This window comes from Dermacentor andersoni, chromosome 1, assembly GCF_023375885.2.
Source record: "Dermacentor andersoni chromosome 1, qqDerAnde1_hic_scaffold, whole genome shotgun sequence".
NCBI lineage: Eukaryota > Metazoa > Arthropoda > Arachnida > Ixodida > Ixodidae > Dermacentor > Dermacentor andersoni.
In genome coordinates, this window is record NC_092814.1 from 65,108,117 (window position 1) to 65,126,481 (window position 18,365).

The following is an 18,365-nucleotide window of genomic DNA, read 5'->3' on the forward strand; positions in this document are numbered from 1 at the left end:
GCAAAGTCATTACACATTTTCATTAACCAATCTCATTCAAAGCACTAACTCCTGTACACTGCAGGGCTGGCCTCTTCCATCTCATTAAAACCAGTCTCACTGGTCTACCGCGTCTTCTCAATCTGCCTACTCGCTGTGTTTTCTGTCCTTGCTTCTTGTGTTGTTGCTGCATGTGATTAACCAACTTGAAAGGTCTAGAGATACATTTTCTTAAAAGCGTCATGTGGGTTGCACAGTAACTTTGCCTCTTACCTCTGTTCATGTTTATGCATCAGTGTATGTGGCATCTCGCCAGAAGTGCACATGAAAGGCTGCATATTGCAAAACAACACCTTGCTATGCTGTTGCATTTTTCTTGCATTCAGTCTTAGTAAACAGACGGTTTCACTGCCCACCACATATGATGGTAAAAACATTCAACATGAATAATATTGTGCAGTGGGGTATGATTTCCTGTCTGATGCTTTCGTCGTTGCAAAGACATTTTTCAGTGAATGGAGCCTGGCAAAGCAGTGCACTGAGAGCTTTTGCAACTTTCACCATTTATTTCTTCACAAATGTCATTGTCTGAACCTGGCCGTCGATCGCTATGCCGATGGCTTGTGAATTAAATAATTGCCTCAATAAAACACATTCAACTTCACTCAGCATTTTTTAGTACAAACAATGCTAGCAGAGCTATTTAGGGTGAATAATTGTGCTAACATTGGTGTTACTTGCCCGGTCAGATAAACAAATACAACAATGGCTGCGGCATGACTGTGATTTCAAGTGCAGACTGCAAATGGTGCCTTTCAAGCATGCCCTCGACTACTGCTATTAATAGCTACCCGACTGAGTATTTTGGGCCTAACTAAGCTAACGATGTTTGATAATTGTTCTCTTATTTGCATTACTTGCCTGGGCCAGATAACTAAAGTAAACAATGCCACCACATTAATGTGTGTTTGCATGCAAGCTGCCAACAGTGGCCGTCATTTTCGCGTTGATTGTGCTAACATTGGTGTTACTTGCCCGGTCAGATAAACAAATACAACAATGGCTGCGGCATGACTGTCATTTGAAGTGCAGACTGCAAATGGAGCCTTTCAAGCGTGCCCTCGACTACTGCTATTAATAGCTACCTGACTGAGTATTTTGGGCCTAACTAAGCTAACGATGTTTGATAATTGTTCTCTTATTTGCATTACTTGCCTGGGCCAGATAACTAAAGTAAACAATGCCACCACATTAATGTGTGTTTGCATGCAAGCTGCCAACAGTGGCCGTCATTTTCGCGTTGATTGCTGCCGTTTCACCAACAGTGGCAACAGCTTGACTGTGCTTTGATGTGCAGACTGCTAATGGTGCCTTTCAAGCGTGCCCTCGACTACTGCTATTAATAATTACCCGACTGAGTATTTTGGTCCTCACTAAGCTAATGATGTTTGATAATTGTTCTCTTGTCCATATTACTTGCCTGAGCCATATAACCAAAATAAAGAATGCGACCACATGAATGTGCTTTTGCATGCAAACTGCCAAAAGTGGCGGTCAATTTCGCGTTGACTGCTGCTGTTTCACCTACAATGTCTACGACGTGGCTGCACTTTGAAGTGCAGATGCTAAAGGTGCCTTTCAAGCATGCCCTGACGACTGTTATCTCATCACAGGGCCCGTCATGCTCGTAGGTGGCTGCCCAATAGAGTATTTTAGGCCTTCTGACATTGGCATTATTCATCTTAATGGGCTGGAAATAACAGTAGGGGCAGCACAACTGCACGCAAAGCACAATGTGCTTTGGCGTGCACATCGATGTGGCTGTCACTTTCACGTTGACTACTGCTTTTTCGTGTGAAGCTGGTCAGTGGCTGCCCGAATGAGCATTTTGGGCCCCACATAGTTATTCAGGGTTAACAACTGTATTTGCACTCAGATTTTCCAGCATTTCAGCACGTTTCCATGCCAATACTTATATTGAGCACGATCTGTGCAGGACGTTGCTTTTTCAGAATTGGGCTTCCATTAAAAGGAATATGTCACCAAATGAACTGCTTATTTATTTGAGAGGTCACGGCAGAATGCTTGGCTGCTGCGAACCCACCGGCAATATTTTGGTAGCCCTAATAAGGGCTGTTCTTTCATTAATAAGAAGCTGTTATGCTTCATCGAGTGGCTCAATGCTGGACAGCTCACAGTCGGATTCGCTTTCTTCACTGTCATCTTCACCCAATTGGATGATGATGGGTTGGATGCAGTCACTTCCAGACGTATCAAGCCTGAACTTTGCCTCCAGGTCCATCACATGGTGAAGTTTCTTCCTCCAGTCTTCCGCCGTTACGTGCTTGATTTTTTCCCTCAAGACGTCTTTGACCGTGGACAGTTTGACGCTTCTGTTGTCCTCAGCTATGCCATTTTTTACCTTTGTCCACATGAGCTCGATAGGATTAAATTCGCAGTGGTACGGTAGGAGCCTGAGTACAATGCAACCGGCCCTTTCAGCTGCATTGTCTCCGATGTAGCTCAGAAAGCATGGCTTTACAGATGCTACAAACTCAAGCAGCTGCTTTTTAACCAAGCTTTCGCTGTAGGTGATGTTCTTGCTTTTGAGTCACTCCTGTATTTTTTCCTTCTTATAAGCTGTTGTCGGCAATTTCTCTTCTCGCCGGGAATGGTAAGGTGCATTGCCCAAAACAATGACGCTACCAGCAGGCAACTTCTGCAGAAAGTCATTAAACCATCCCTCGAAGTGATTGCCGTCCATTTCTTCGTAGTAGTCGCTTGTTTTTTGGCCTCGGAATATATCTAAGCAGCCGTCGACGAAGCCATCCTCGCTGCCAATGTGCGTCACAATCAGGCGCTGGCCTTTTCCAGAAGGTTGTTTCAGACCCGTCGACAGGCCATTTGCTTGAGCGTATAGGTGTCCGTGCTTCTGCACCACGATGTCTGTCCACACAATCGACCCAGTGTGTACCGCCGTCACCCATGTCTCGTCCAGGAAAAAGATCTTTCGGCCTTCTGCCCATAGCGCTCCCCGTCACGAAGGTAGCGATTCCGCCATTCAGCGATGTCGTACCGGTCGATCAGCAGCGAATTGCGGCTCCTCTTCTTGTGCTTGAATCAGATCTCGACAAGAAGGTGACGCACAGTACACCGCTTCAGTGATGGGAGATCCATTGTTGCGTGTGTCGAGGTATGTGTGGCTGGCAGGAGGTGTGGACCCCACTTCACGCAGAGTCAGAGACGAGGAGAGCTTTCTCGGTGAAGAATTCTTTATACAATGTTTACATGTTGTCGTCGTTATCAGGAGAGAGACCAACAGAGCAGCTGCAAGCTGCTTAAATAACACCCCTCAGTCCAGATTCCCCAGACAGTCCCAAAGGACGAAACAAGGTCGAGAGAGAGAGGGTCTGGGCAGCCTCCGTGGTCCTAACGCCGCTCTCGGTGGCCGGCACTTCCTCAAACCGCGCTGTGGCGTTGTGCCGATCTGGTGGTCGGTCAGAATGGTGCACCGGGGAAGTTTTATGGCCCGCATAGGACAAAGGGAACCAACTGTAAGGCACAGGGTCGAAACACAACCCTCCTTCCCAAACACAGCGGGAGTCGTTCGTGGTGCGGGCGCTGCCGGACAAAGGAGGGGGGGTTGCATAGCTGCCTGCACGGGGAGGGGCCGAATAGCAGTCTGTGATTCGGTGGCCGCTTCCGTCGTGGACGCCATGCAGCCGCAGGGAAACCGGAGTCGTGAACGTAGTCGTGTGCCCGAAGCAGGGACCATGCGGGGATGCATGCTGCCTCCACGGTCGACACACCATAGCACTGGCCTTATGTCAGACAAATCCCAGGGCACAAACATAACACCATATACGCTTCGAGGACTCGTTAGTGATCTTCTCAACCGCCGGTATCTCGTTGCGGCGAAAGAAATCGTGCACACGACCTTGGTGCGCACGTGTCATACTTCGTGCTGCGTCTTCTTTTCTCCGCATTTCGTGGGCGCTTTTGTGAGGGCATCAAGTTTGCCACCCGAAATATGCGAAGCTTTGATCTCCCTCCTCACCTTGAACACTGTGCTTTCGCTGACACCGAGCATCTTGAGTTTGTAATGGTTGCGATAAATGCATTGTTTTATATAAGTACTTGTTCAATAGAAACTGATTCATTTGAAGCTCGGAACAGGAGTAGTAAATGTGCCATGTACATGTAAACAAGCGCAAGAGCCAGAGCTGCTCTTTCTACTTTTGTCACTTGCAATGAACCTAAAGAGCAGACGACGGGCAGCGTTGTGGAAGGCAAGGGGTTATTTTTCGGTCGCGATCCGGCATGTGCTGTAGCACATGAGAGCTCTACTAAACCAGTTAAAATACAAGTCTTTATTTATACCTAGAATTGCACGTTTCAGAAGCACGATTTTTTTAGTGGAATTATTTTAGTCACGGAGGCAATTGGACATCGCGCTTTGGTCATCTGGGCGGGGCCTCCCTTTTTTCTAAAGTTGTATCCGACTATAGTCGTTCCTTCTGTATCCTCTGTTTCTTCTGCTACAATCCTTGAATCATATATTGACCATACCAGTTGTGTTGTCATCTTCATGCTTTGTTACATGCATATGGCTTTTTATCGAAAAATGCAAATTGTCAAGAATCAAAATGAAGTATCTAGTTTTCACACATTATATGCTTATCATGCTGTGCCACAGGTGTTGGCACTAACAGTGTGTACTCAGACACTAACAAGAAACAAGCAGCTGAATTTCTTGCACATGCAAGGCGCTCACATCTCTCAGTATAAGAATGTATACTTTGCTTAATCTAGAAGTACGCCTCAGGATTTCTGCTGTTTACACCAACGTCCACATGACAAAAATGAAGAGTGCCCGAAATTTGCGTTCATGAGAACGGTGCACACGCGCGTCCACATTTCACGACAGCGCGCATGTACTCATGTAACTTTTAAGCTGTTCCTTATATTGCCCTCACCGATTATAAACACCTTCATAGCACAGAAATAACTCCTGAAAAACACACAAGATACGTGAACGAGGCATAAAGGGCCGGAACCAAAACTCGCCCGCAACGCTTATGCACTGTTCACTTCAGAACATGTGCATATTGCATAAAACGAACACTTATACACCTAGCACCACTGCGACGCATTGCACGTACATATCCCAGTACACTTACGCTTCGTAAAAGTAAGAATCCTAGCGCTCGAACGTTCTGTACGTGTTCGCGGTCACCAATGCGCATCGCAGCCCGCAAAACAGCTCACACGAAGGCAAACATAAACAGCACATTACGAATGACTGCGATGAGGCGATAATGAAGCTCATCGCTACACATCGTGCCATCACTTCTGAAACACAAACCAGTACTGCACAAGCTTGCAATCTTCGTATCGATGAAGCGCGCACGCACAACACCTACGAACACCATATGCTGAGAAGGGCGATTGCAATCTTTTCATTTTGGCGCGTACCGAATTAGTGTCATGCTTAGAATTCAGGTGTATGCGATGGCCTTCGCGTTTGTAATGCACATGCAAAAAACAGCAAAACACACGAAATCGGCGGCTCCATAACTTCCGACCCTCGCGTAAACACAACACACATCCGTCTGTTTCCTTTGGCGATCGCACGTACTGAAGAGGTCAGGAAGAGTACAGCTGCTTGTTGCATTAGACAAATAGCTTTGCAGGTGCTGAATAGCTCTTGCAATGATCACAATAAACCACACAAAAAACAAACTGCCACTGCAGCCTAGGTGCCTAGGCCTCGCACTCCGCTTCGCTACGAACCAGCGCCATGTTTATGCGGGCGCCGCACGGAGGCGAAAGTTCACGACCGCCCCTCGTGACGTCACGTCGGCCATTACTGGCGGACCGCTGGCTTGCGGTGCGGCGTGCGGCGATGGGCGGTTTGAGCTTTGAGGCCCAGCACGAATGACGCCGTGGAAGAAGCAGGAAGGGGGGGGGGGGCAAGAGGTGCGCGCGGCCGCGGAGAAAGGCGGCGCGGAGCATAACGGCTTATTTCGGAAACGGGACCGGCCGACGTGCCGATGATGGCCGGAACAATCGCGACAGCCTCGACGTCAGAGATGCAGGAGGTGGGTGAGTAGCGGCGCTCTCCTCTCGGCGGGAGGCGAGGGAGCGGCGCGCGGCCGCCGCAACAGGTTTCCCCGGGCACTCGAACGGCCACACGGGCCACGGTGCGCACGGAGTGCAGGACTTGCGTCGTCGTCGCCGTCGCCGCCGTCGCCGCCGCCGCACAAGGGGGATATACACGACGATACGCGTGCGCGCCCAGCATGACTGCACCGGGACATGTGAGTACGCGCGCCCGTTGCCACAGCCGGGATGGCGATTTTCGCGCGGCACTTGCGTGCACGTTGTTGTAAAGATGTCGAGCGCAGCCTACTCAAGACCTGAGACGCCACCGCAGCTGCGCCTGCGGCAGGCTCAGATGTTGAGTGAGCTCCTCCTACACAAGCCCCGGCGAGATATAATGCTTGCAAGAACGTTGTCTCGGGCCAGGGTAAGACAGATCGCGTGTAATAGGAGGGGGGGGGGGGGAGAAAAACAATACAAACCCTCCAGTACATACTTCAGATAACGAATGTCTTCAACATGGTCGCTCGCCCTGCAAACTGCACGGAAGACTTGAGCTGCAGACAAGACTTTATCAGATGACGGGCAGAATGTCTTGAGGTGCTTGCTCTACTTCTCACGTGGCATAACTGCTGCATTCATTAAGCATGAAAACGTGTTTCGGTACTTTCCGTTGGTGAAAGCAAGAACACGCGCGCCCGCGTCGGTGGAAACGTAAGCATATTCTTGTATTCCAGCGCTCAGCGACAGCGCCGAAGCGTGGTGGAAGTAATGCTGACACTACTGGGGGAAGGGGGGGGGGGGGGGGGTTACATAGCTCGTTGATAATGCGTTGCACGCTGAAACGTTTTACCGGTGCCAAACAACGCAATGTACGTCGATTTTAGCTGATTTAATACAAGGGGGTTCTCATCGAGAAGCCCGACGATATCACCAGATTATAGAAGTTATGTACTTTGTGGAATGCTTTTTTCACGGATACTACCGCCGAAACCTATCGGCGCGACTGGCACAGCAATTCTGTCTAATTGACGTAGTGAAAATCTAGCGAAGTCATGATATATAATTGTGTACAGAAGAACTTGTTTAATACATACTAATGAAACTTGTTCTTACAGAAAGCTCATTAGTTCATGATTGTTTTAAGTGCACATCCGTGCACATTGAAGGTAACTAAAAAATGCTCCCAATGCTGAATGCGCGCGTAACATACATAGCAACACATTGTAACCACTTGTTAAAACAACTATACAATGCGGCACGCTATTCGAAACTATATATGCACATCTTTTTATAAGAGACACATGAACGTCAGCTGCAACGGCAAGGTTTCAGCTCTACGTGGGTACTGAATTTAGTGTCGTACTAAAACATACCACATAGAGAACGAAAAATGAACTACAACGCCAGCCAACCTGCCATGAAGTTCGAATTCTGCTTTCTAGATGCGCTATATAGTGGCGAACCATTAAGTCAAACAAGTGTAAGCCGCTGTTAATTCCTAGTGAAAAAAATTTATTCGTCTATATAGCGAAATTCGATGAGAAAAGCGTTAGTGGAAAATACCACTTTCTAAATTCAAGACAGTACAAGTTAGGGAAAGCACTTCGTTAAAAAAGAAATTAAGCAAAAAAAAAGTAAGGGAAATTACCAGTCTTGCACGAAACAGTAATGCGGCATTAAGACGGCACCTGCGGCTAAAACAAACTGGGTCGCTCCACGCTCCGAAGCGTTCTGGGCGCAGCCGATTGATTACCAAACGAGTGCAACCGACCAGCGAGAACGGAGCGAAACGGCCGACGTCGTTGCTGCGAAAAACAATGCAGGCGGGCAAAAAACCAAACCGCCGGACACATCCATCTATGACTGCGTCCAATGATTGAGCACAGCGCTCCTCCGTGCAATATACAGAGGTGTAGTGCCGCGATCAGTATGGGAAGCACATAAGTCGAGAAAAGCTCGGCTGCCGCGCGCACGGGTGTGCTCCCGAGGTAGATTAATGTTGTTCCCGGCGCCTTTCACATTCTTCTGGTGCACCGACTTATTTCCAACGCACTCGCTCATAAGGGCTGCAAATGACCCACGCCCGTAATTCTGTTGACGGCTTTTGCAGAACGCGGTTTTTATAATGCGTGTGCGCGTCGGAGGAATCCTGAAACGCCGCGGCACATAGCCGCAGGCTTCCTTCCCCGGCCGAAGCCTTGTCAGAGCCGGCGTAATGCAGGCCCTTTCCCGAGGCTCCGTAGCATGAACATCCGGGACAAAGTGCCAGAATTATTCCAAGAAGCGAACCGTGACGCATCCTGGTTTCGAGGCGCTTCCGAGCGATCGGCAGAGCACGGCCACGCGGTAGCAAGCTCGCTGATCGTATCGCACTTGGCTCGGCTCAAGCGCAGCTTTGTGTGGTCAGACACGAGCGCGAGTGACACAACCGCACTAGCGGTGAGACTATACCGGTCTTCGCGCCTAATGCACTTTTTATTGCTAACTTCCCGCCTACGTCGGACGGCGTGCGCGCCAAAGCCAACAGACTCGGAGAAGGAATCTTGAGAGCTTCTTCGATGCAGGGGTGGGATTCAGACCAATCGCCTTTTCAGCAAGCTGACCACTTAAGCCCACGCGGATACGCTAGCGTCATTCCAGCTGTTTGCCATCGCATTATACCGAAATGCAAACGGATATTCAATGTAATATCAGTGGGAATGACGAAATTCTTTTGATGAACATGACATGAGCCAATCAGCTTACCCGCCGAACATCGATCGAGTCTTGTGAACCACTTTTATACGTGGCGTAGATAATGAACCGATCTGGTGGCATCCAATTAAATGCAAATATGGGTGATCCTTGGCACAGTGCTCACGACGCTCTTGAAAAAAAAAAATGCTGACTCTCCCGTAATCGAGAGATGTAAGCATGAAATGGCTACCGGCAAAGCAGATTGGTTGGAGATGATACTAGCCACAATCTTAAAATGGGTATACAGTGCATGTTCGCAACGGCACACCCCATCGTACCACACCGCACCACACCATACTATGCACTGGTCCATATCGACGCAACGTCTGTGACAGAAAACAATTGCGCCCATATGGCGTCTTTTGCTGCCTGTGATGCCGCCGCCTTCAACCGCTTTTCTTCATCCAACAGTGCAGCGCGCTCAGCGTCCCTCGCTACTTTTTCATCTTGTCGCGTCGAAGTGGTCGGCTACAGATGTGCGGCCTTGGGTAGGTGGCCGCGGTCCGTGGCGGCGTTGTCCCCTTTGCGAACGGCCGCATAATCCTGGCGTTGTCGGCACAGTCGAGCAGTCTTCTGCCCTGGCGTGTAACTCGCTAAGCGATCTGTTCTTCCAGAAAACATTTGCTCCCTCCCCTTTCATTGGGCTACATTGCTCGGCTTAAACATTCGTGACGGCGACTTCATTGAAATCAAGAACGATGTAGAAGCGTATGCGGCCACGACACGACGCAGGTCTGAAAGCTTACCGAGCCGAAATGAACCTGTTTTGAACTGAACCTCGTTGCAAGTCTCGTCTCGGCCAAACAACCATCCACGGTGCGCCGGGCACTGCCGGCTTGGTCACGCAGCGTGGCGCCATCTCTCGAGGCGGCGCAAAACCCGCGCCGCGGAACTCGCGGACCATTGGCGTTCGAAAGAGCACAGGCAACCCTGCCTCAGCGCCAAATGATGACAATCAAGTATATGGTGCACTGTATCTGCCTTTTGAACGCCGCTATTGGAAATGACAAATTAAACTTCAGCGTACTAGAAGTTACAGCTTCAGTGATATTGTGAACAAACATTAGGAATAAATCGGAAGCAATATTTTTGTAACTTGTTTGGGCAGTAACTAGCATATGTAATACGGTCCTGTACAAAGGGTGGGGGCCAGAGACTGCACTTGCTTAAGTTTTGACTGGTTGCCCGGATGATCTCGCAAAGTTGCCCGCTTGTTCTCGTTTCGTTCTCGCTCCGTTTTCGTCTTGAGTGCCCGGATAACGGCTCTGGATTGTGGCTCAAGGTCTCTTGATTCTTGGGGGTCGCCGACAACGGGCGCTGAAAGCATTTCATGCCTAATAATTTCACGTGAAGGCACTATACTACTACCATTGGGTAATCAAATTGATGCTTCTGAAATCCAAGACAATAGCGTATAAGCGAAGGCAGAAAAAAAGAAAAAAGAAATTTACACATATGCCAGCGTGTACTTCCGATTTTCATTACACGATCGATCAAGGCATATATTATGCGCTCAACATGGTAACGGAAAGTACAAAAGGCATACAACCAGCCAAGGAAGCAAGGTTTTAAGAGCTTGCAGTGCCTGTCCACCCCAGCCAATATAAGCCTATCCGCAAAATTACCATTCGCCACGCCCCCGCCCCCTCATTAAAAAAAAGAGAACATTGATATTCCGATAGTCCAAATGAACTACGTCGTTCCAACTCTATCAGAGAAGCCTACTTTCATTTTATGCGAGATGCATCGAGGAAATAACGAGGCTCGTGAAAGGCTTATTACTTCCAACAGCTAACACTGCGTGAGGCGCGGAACGCAAAACAAGCACGGAACACACAAGGACGTTGCACGTTGGCGCGAGTTTCGACTGAAAACGTCCAACAAATACCTCCTGGCAGCTTCAATGTTTGTCACTGACGACGAGACAAAATAACAGGCGTTCTGAAATTTCACGTTATCGCTGCATTTCCGTTGCGATGGCACCGGCCGTTCGCATGCCTTCGCCATAAAAAGATGCCTGGACACCCCGTGGGTGCGAACTTTTGCAATACAACGACGCACTTGTACATATACAGTGGAAGCACTTCAACGTAGGTTGCGCTTAATTCGCTGCGCTACAGCCACGAGTCGTTTCCTGCATTTCAGCTATACATGCACGGAGTCCGATTAACGCGCAAGCAAAAATTACGACGCAGACACGTCTCCGTAACCTAAATGCGGCTCTCGGCAAACACTTAAGTGTTTATTACTATTTACTGTGAATATATATTTGTACGAAATATATACTCTTAGGATAGTAAACACCGTGACTCAAAAATTACAGAAAAAGTACAAAGTCAATAATTAAAGTACAGACAGTAACCCAAGCTGCGATTTTCATCTTTTCATCTTATCGATTTGAATATTATCTGAAAAGGGCTGTCCTTACTATAAGCGCAAATCAAATGACGCACCCCTCAGGCAGTTTATTCTTCAAAATCGATAATGTCAAAACCTTTAGAAAAATAATGAAACCCTTTTAACAGTATTATTCAGTTGGTGTAAGTTTAGCACAAATAATCAACAAGTCAACTTTTTATATCAACATCAGATCTTAGGATGTTGCAAACCGTAGACAAAAAACCACTAAGAAAGCTTGACAATGACTAGAATGATTGAACATAGGCGAGATTATACTACAAACAAGGACGGGTCTATTATCATGGCATTCATGGACCTTCACAGATTCTAAAGGCTAAATATAGCTTTTCATGCCACTGTACTTCATATTTATGGAACACTAATTCTGAGTTGCTCGATAACAAGTCTAGATTATAATATGACGAGCTTTTACGGTGAAATTGCGCAGATAGTTGGCTCTGAGGCATGCCGCAGTGGAAGCCTTCGAATTGATTCTGGCCACCTCGGGTTTTCAACGTGCACCCAATATTGGTCGAGCAAGATTGTTTTCTTGCATTCGACCCCCACCAGAATTGAACTCATGGCATCGTGTCCTGGAGCAGAACGCTGTGTCAATAAGCCACCACGGCGGGTACGAGCCTACATCAAAGTTGAACACCTTTCGAACAAAGCGCTTTATCTGCGCTCAGAACACTGGTATTTACACAAACGACATCTACCCGCTCAGCCACAACTGGGATGCTCCCTTATGGCTATATATAGCACCTCGCGCTAGCCGCAAGCAGCCAATCAGCCGCCATGCCCTTAGCCTGGAGGCTGCAGCCAACGGCACCCATGGGCCACGAACGCAGCGGACACAAAGAAAGCGAACTCGGAGCGCACGTGGCCTCAGATCGAAAGCAGGCCTCCATCGGCCGGGCGCTGCACTGGCCCGCGAGGCTGATATACCTGTAACAGAGCATCCATTGTGCGCAACCAATCGGTAGCGCCCCCATTACTGGCCTCTGCCGCGCTGCGAACATTAGCAGTAATGGGGATTATTATGCAACAGATTACGCCGATGGCGGACAGCGCAAGCCGAGGATGCCGTGCGGGTTCGTCGCGAGTCCGCCCATCGTAACGAGTGCGATCACCCGGCTGCACTCATGTACGTAAGAGTTCTCTGCATCATAGCCACGTATATACCCTTCTGCTTTGTATATATGAATTCAGCGCCCCCTTACGGGGCATTCGCGAGACGCCAGCATACATCACTTGTCAAGCAAAGGCGGCCACTGTATAACTGCACAGTGTGGCTAGTCTTTGTACTTAACGCCTAATCCTGAGAAGTCTGAACGGCAACCGCTAATGCCCGAGTGGACTTGTGTTATATGGAGGCACATGCCGCCCTACAAAGACCAAAACAACGCTGACCCGTAATAGTTAACGGTTCTGTTTATTTAGGCGCTTCATCATTGGCACGAGTGGCGCCCTCGCCTACGCTATCGCCACGATCGACCGGCCAGGATGATAAGGATGGAATAGAATCGGGCGAGAAGAACCGCCACATTATATGCCGGCCCAGGTGAGGCGAACCAGGAAAGTGTCAACTCGCCTGCGCGCGGCAACGAGCGCACAAAGGCGCAATCGCGACGTGTGTGCGAGCGGCTCGCTGGATATCCTTGGCTTGGCAAGCCTCGGTGGTTTCGTCCCTCGACGCACTGGGTGCGTTGCTCGGCCGCAGCGCAAAGCTTCCCTCCTCGGCCGGCCAAATGGAAAGCCGCGCAGCCTTGAATGCACCGCCAGCCGCGGGAATGCCAACGTACGAAAGGCTGCGGCAGGCAATAACCCCCCTCGCCCGTTCGTCAAGCAAAACAGACGTGCGCCGCTCCGAATCAAAAACATCGCCGCGCGGCTACCGAGCGCGATAGCATCGCGAAAAGCTGCGGCCGCCGCGGGCCGGCCTGGCGACTGCCCACGAGTGGACAGGAGGCGACCCTGACAGCGAGCCGCTCGACGGATTAGTACTTCAATGCTCCGCGAGACGCAACGGGGCGGCCTGCGCGACGGCGAAAGAGAAATCTGTAAAAAAGGACATCGGAAGACAACCCATGCAAGCCGACACAGCTTCGCCGTCGGTGCCTAAAGCAACCGGAAGTGCTTTCTACTCTTCTCTCGCGGGTCAATTAGTTTCGAATAATTAAATGGGCCTTTCATAACGAAGACAAGTGACGATTTAAATTAGAAAAGCGTATAGGAGAACTGGAAAGGAAATACAGCGCACCTTAAATAAAGAAAAAAAAATGAAAGCGGTCACGGCTTTACTTTGAGACAGTGATAGTTTCCTCTCACGTGACCGACCTCGGTGGCTCAGTGCATATGTGGCGTTCCATTGCCGAACGCGTCGCACGAGACTGGCGACGTATTCGCGGACGATCGCTTTCGGCGATATCACTTTCACTGCACGCTTATTGGCTGCTTGAGCAAAACCGAATGCGCTGATTGGCTGGTCGAGCACTGCGTCACGCGAAGGCGATAGTATCGCCGAAAGTAATCGTCCGAGAATACGTCCCCTGGAGGTTCGATTCCTGGTCGCGGCCGTATAACGCGAGAACGCGCGTGTAAAACGTCGAGCTTTGGGTCCGCGAACAGCACTAAGTGGCCAAAAGAAATCCGGGAACCTCCACTACGGCGGCACTCAGATAGTCCGTGTGAAGCTATAGGTCAACGCGAGGTTGCGTAGCTGGCCCCGCGCTGAACGAGACTTGGGCTCTAGGGCGGTCAGATGAAAACTAGGTCAACAAGCGGCCGCCTCAAATGGAGCCCATTCAAGTGGTGAGGCCTACTTAAATATAGTGTTTTACAAGTGCCGTATATCGCTTTCCTCTACATTGTCGACCACCTGCCAACTTTGCGCCTGCCAGCTAATCCACGCCACTCATCCTTCTGCAGCAGATTGCGCAACGCACGCAGGCGGCCTTGGCGGTAGCTAAATCACTATAGTAACCCCCCCCCCCCCCCCCCCGCCCTAAAAAAAAAAAAAAGCGGAACAATTCTGCTGAATAATGAAATTCGGTTGGTTTCAATACGCGCTTTGTGAAGCATTCACAAATCTTTGCAAAACGGCCAACCTGAATGATTATCGACACGAAAGAAAGAAAAAAAAAAAGAGAGAGAGAGAGAGAGAGAGAGAGAGAGCATTACTTGGTCACCGGCTAGCACGTCCCTGTCGAAGCAAAGCGATGGTGGCAGCATTTGAGCCGCTTTTTGTGCGCTCCATGAAATCGTCGGCCGGTAGAGGCCGGCGATGACACCGAACTGTGTGTCCCTCTAAAGCCCCGAAAAATAGCTCACAATAGATACGTGACCGCGGAGATACCGCTATTGCTCGCTTAGTCTTATGCTTTACAACTTTCAACATCTTCTACTTTCAACTAATTCATTTTAAACCAGTTAAAAGACTATTAGACAGTAACCCCTTCAGTCACAAATTATGATGGACTGTCGATAAATGTGTCCAAGTTACATGCTTTTATTCCGAGGCGCTGCGGACGCCACTGAAGCAAGGACGAGGCGGTGTATCGGGTGATTGATTTGTAGATTTTTTAGTCAGCACACTCATAATTACACAGTAATTATATATCCATTTAGTGCACAGTCATTCAGGTCGCGTTTTTGATAAAAAGTGACTGAGCCGCTCAAACACTAACTTAAAGAAGTTAGTTATTGGCTGCAAGCATTACGAGAAAAAAAAAAAAAAAAGACGAGTCTTTCGTCATCGCTCATGGAAGGCAGCACGACCAACATCCCGTCAAACATGGTACTTCCTTCGTCATTCAATGCGTATACTAAGAGCGCTGAACTGAAATAAAGCCACAACGCGAGTGGTTCAATTTACCCGCAGCGCAATATCAGAATTTTTTAGTATTATTATTTCCTTGCTGTCACTGGACATCGTCTGTGTGCTAGAGACAAGCTTTGTGTAATAAAACCTTTACATGAATTAGGCGCGTCACGTATACAAGGTGTTTTCTTCTGTTTGATTTGCTTTCTCAGTAATACCCAGTGCGTCCTGTTATATAGGCGTATTGCATAGTACTGAGCCGTATATAATAAAATATTGATCGTTCCATATTCACGTAAAATAACGCTCCTATGTATTACCAGTGCGATACGTACGCAACGCCGTTCACAACAGATTTGACGAGCGGGAGCTGCCGCGGTTCGTGTCCTGAGCGTATGCGTTAAAAAGCGCAAGGCTGCTGAAATTGATACCACCTCCATATATAGCGGCTTCCGTCACAGGATATATTTATTGAAGATACCTTACAGGCCCCTTGACAGTGCATAGAGTAAGGGTGTAATAAAAGTGCAAAGTAACTCGTCAGTGTACAAACATACGCCTCAAATTTGTAATTTAGCACAGAAATGGAGAGGAATCGATGATAATGTGGTATGACGGCAAATATAAGGTTGGGCAGGAAAAAGGATAACACGAAAAAAAAATTGGCTGGCATTATACATATGGCAAAACTGCACACAAGAACTTTAAAGTATACCAATCACAATGACAGCAGTAAAAAGAAAAGAAACTACAACCAAACGTAGACAGCCAAATATGCGGATTCTAGGCGCAGGAACAGTTGGCAGTGTTTCAAAGACGCACAACGGTAGGGCATGATAAAAACGCAGGGACTAATCGCGTGCACAGTAAAAACATTTATCAATATAAAAAATGCAGTCGGGCACAAAGTGGGATACTGAAAAAAAACAACAAGAAACAGAATAGATAGACTAAGTAGCTTCTGGGCCGCGAAATCGTTTGTGTTCATGCTTACAATAGTGCGAAGCCCACATCTTGGGGGCAATTGAAGTGTGTCATGTATTAAACAGAAAGAACAACGAAAAGAGAGGAGAAGCGCTTAGAGATAAACCTAAAGCCTGCCATGTCGAAGCTGTACACGTCCAGCGCTTGTTCCGTTTTAATTATATGCCCTCACACAAAGCCACTCGCCGATGAGTTTTTTTTTCTTTTTCTTAGAAAAACGAACGAGGTGTACAAGTAAGCGGATTTTTGCTACACTGGAATCGACTAGCAAGTGGTAAAATATTCCTGCCTTGCGTTTCCAATTCGTGTACGGAAGGTGGCCGACTACTGACGCGTCAAGGTATGCGCGCTAAAGCTACAAGTCGAGCGTGAGGAGCTCACGGAGAACGATGTATAGACCTCGCAATAAGGCGTGAGGCCGGAACTACGTGTGGCCGGAACGTAGCCAATACAAGAGAAAAGAAATGCGTAAAGGCAAATACAAGGGAAGCGAAAAACTGACGGTAGAACCGCGGCCAACGACAACGGACAGGCACAACGGATAAAGTAGCACTGAGTAGCGTTTTTCTGAGAAAGTTTACGTACAGTGCGAACTTCCGTACGCAAAAAATAAACACTGTCCGCAATCGTTCACGTGATTTCAAGAGAAAAACACGTTTCAGCGCGTCTGGTGCCTATGCTGTCGGCGGCTCAAACAAACGCGCTAGTTCTCGAGAAGCCGCAAGAGGCGCGGTTCATAGAAAGGGCCTCCGGGCAAGGGGCTGCCAGCAGGAAGGAAGGGCCTCAGATTCTCGTCGGCGTGTTCGTCGTGAATTAGCGCGCAGAGGGCTTCACGCACGGCGCCGCGCGAACTTCACCCGACCTAACCTGGGAATTGGCCGAAACGCCGGCGGACACGCCTTGGGACTCGCATCTGCATTTGGCCCACATACCGCGGCAGCTGCCGTGGTCGCACACTATGCTCTCCCTCCACCGAGGAAGCATCGCACGCATTCTTGGAACGCGGAGTCGGCAGCTGCATTCCGCGACTTCTCGGAGCGTCCTTAGTCTGGCCCCGCTATATCTGCACGTTTATACGCATAGTCGCGCATGATATGAACATTAACACGGCGAAACTGAGACGACACGCTGGCCACACTGCAGCTCGCAGGCAGTGAAGCGGTGAAGTCCATTCCGCCAAATCAATCGCGCACTACTGTCAACTTTTTGTGTATGGATTTAAGCAGGGAGGTGTCTGCTACAATTATGGAGAGAAAGGGGGGGGTGTATTCGCAGTGAACGAACAGAAAGTAGTGATCGTATGATGCACAATTGATCAGTGCGTCGACATACGTAAACAAAGGACAGCTAAGCGATAAAAATTATGCTGATCCCACGCACTGTGGGGATCGATGTAAGCGAAGCTTTCTGTGCTGTTTGCTGTGATTGACGATAATTAGCGGTGATGTTGACGTCGAAAGCTTAATTTCTTCAACGTTTAGTCTAACAAGAGAGTGGTAAGTTGATGTTAAACGTTACCTTGCGTGCACCTCTGCTGTTTGTCGGCGTAGTACGAAGAACACACAGGGAGAGGTGTTTGCTTGAGGCGTTGTTGTGCGCCATATTTCATAACCTCTGAGAGGGTTGAGCATCGTCATTGCCTCACATGGCACATCCCACCGTGGCAGACGTATTAAACTTCAATTGGGTTATGGGGCTGTACGTGCCAAAACAACAATCGAATTATTAGGCACGCCGTAGTGGCGGACTCCGGATTAATTTTGACACCGCGATGCGTTTTCTATTTCGCCCCCGTTGAAATGCGGCTGCCGCGGTCGGGATCAAATCCGCGACCTCTAGCAATGCCATAGCCGCAAAGCTACTGCGGCGGACACAGAAGTGTTGATTTGACGGTCGACCGCTTGCGTAGTGTCGCCTGGAGCCTGCGGTGCGCTTTAATTAATGCGGCTCTGCTTCTGCACGCCCTGCGTAATTTGTCCGCTTGACAAATTTGCATGGTGATTATTTCTCAGAAATAGCAGAAAGGTACTATAGCATACCGTTAAGTTTGTCCAGTTTCCCTGCAACACTGTCGTATAGTAGTAGGGTTTCCATGCGTTCTCACGTCACCTTTCCCTCCCCGCCCCCTCTGTATGGGAACTGCTTCTCCTCTCTACAGTTCTATCTACGTCCCCTCTGGACTCGCACGTTAGTAGAATGGGAATCACTGCAGTTTCTGCAATGCTCTTGAAGGGGGGGGGGGGGGGGTCACGGATAATTACAGCCGTCAAAAGGCTAATGTGGCGACGCCCAGGGAGCTCTAGAGGGCATTGTGCACATTGAACGCGGTGGGGTCCAA

The 18,365-nt window shown here is 48.9% G+C and overlaps 2 protein-coding genes across 4 annotated transcripts in view; one reads left to right on the forward strand and one right to left on the reverse strand.

Annotated features, from left to right (window-relative positions):
* Rab3GAP1 (RAB3 GTPase activating protein subunit 1) overlaps window positions 1-18,365 on the reverse strand; it is a 330,004-nt gene that overhangs the window by 67,198 nt on the left and 244,441 nt on the right. The window lies entirely within an intron of this gene.
* Window positions 5,981-18,365, forward strand: part of LOC126543759 (uncharacterized) — a 59,064-nt gene continuing 46,679 nt past the window's right edge. Inside the window, exon 1 of the mRNA XM_050190863.3 lies at window positions 5,981-6,299. The gene's annotated coding sequence lies outside the window, so the exon portion shown is untranslated. The remainder of the gene's footprint in view (window positions 6,300-18,365) is intronic.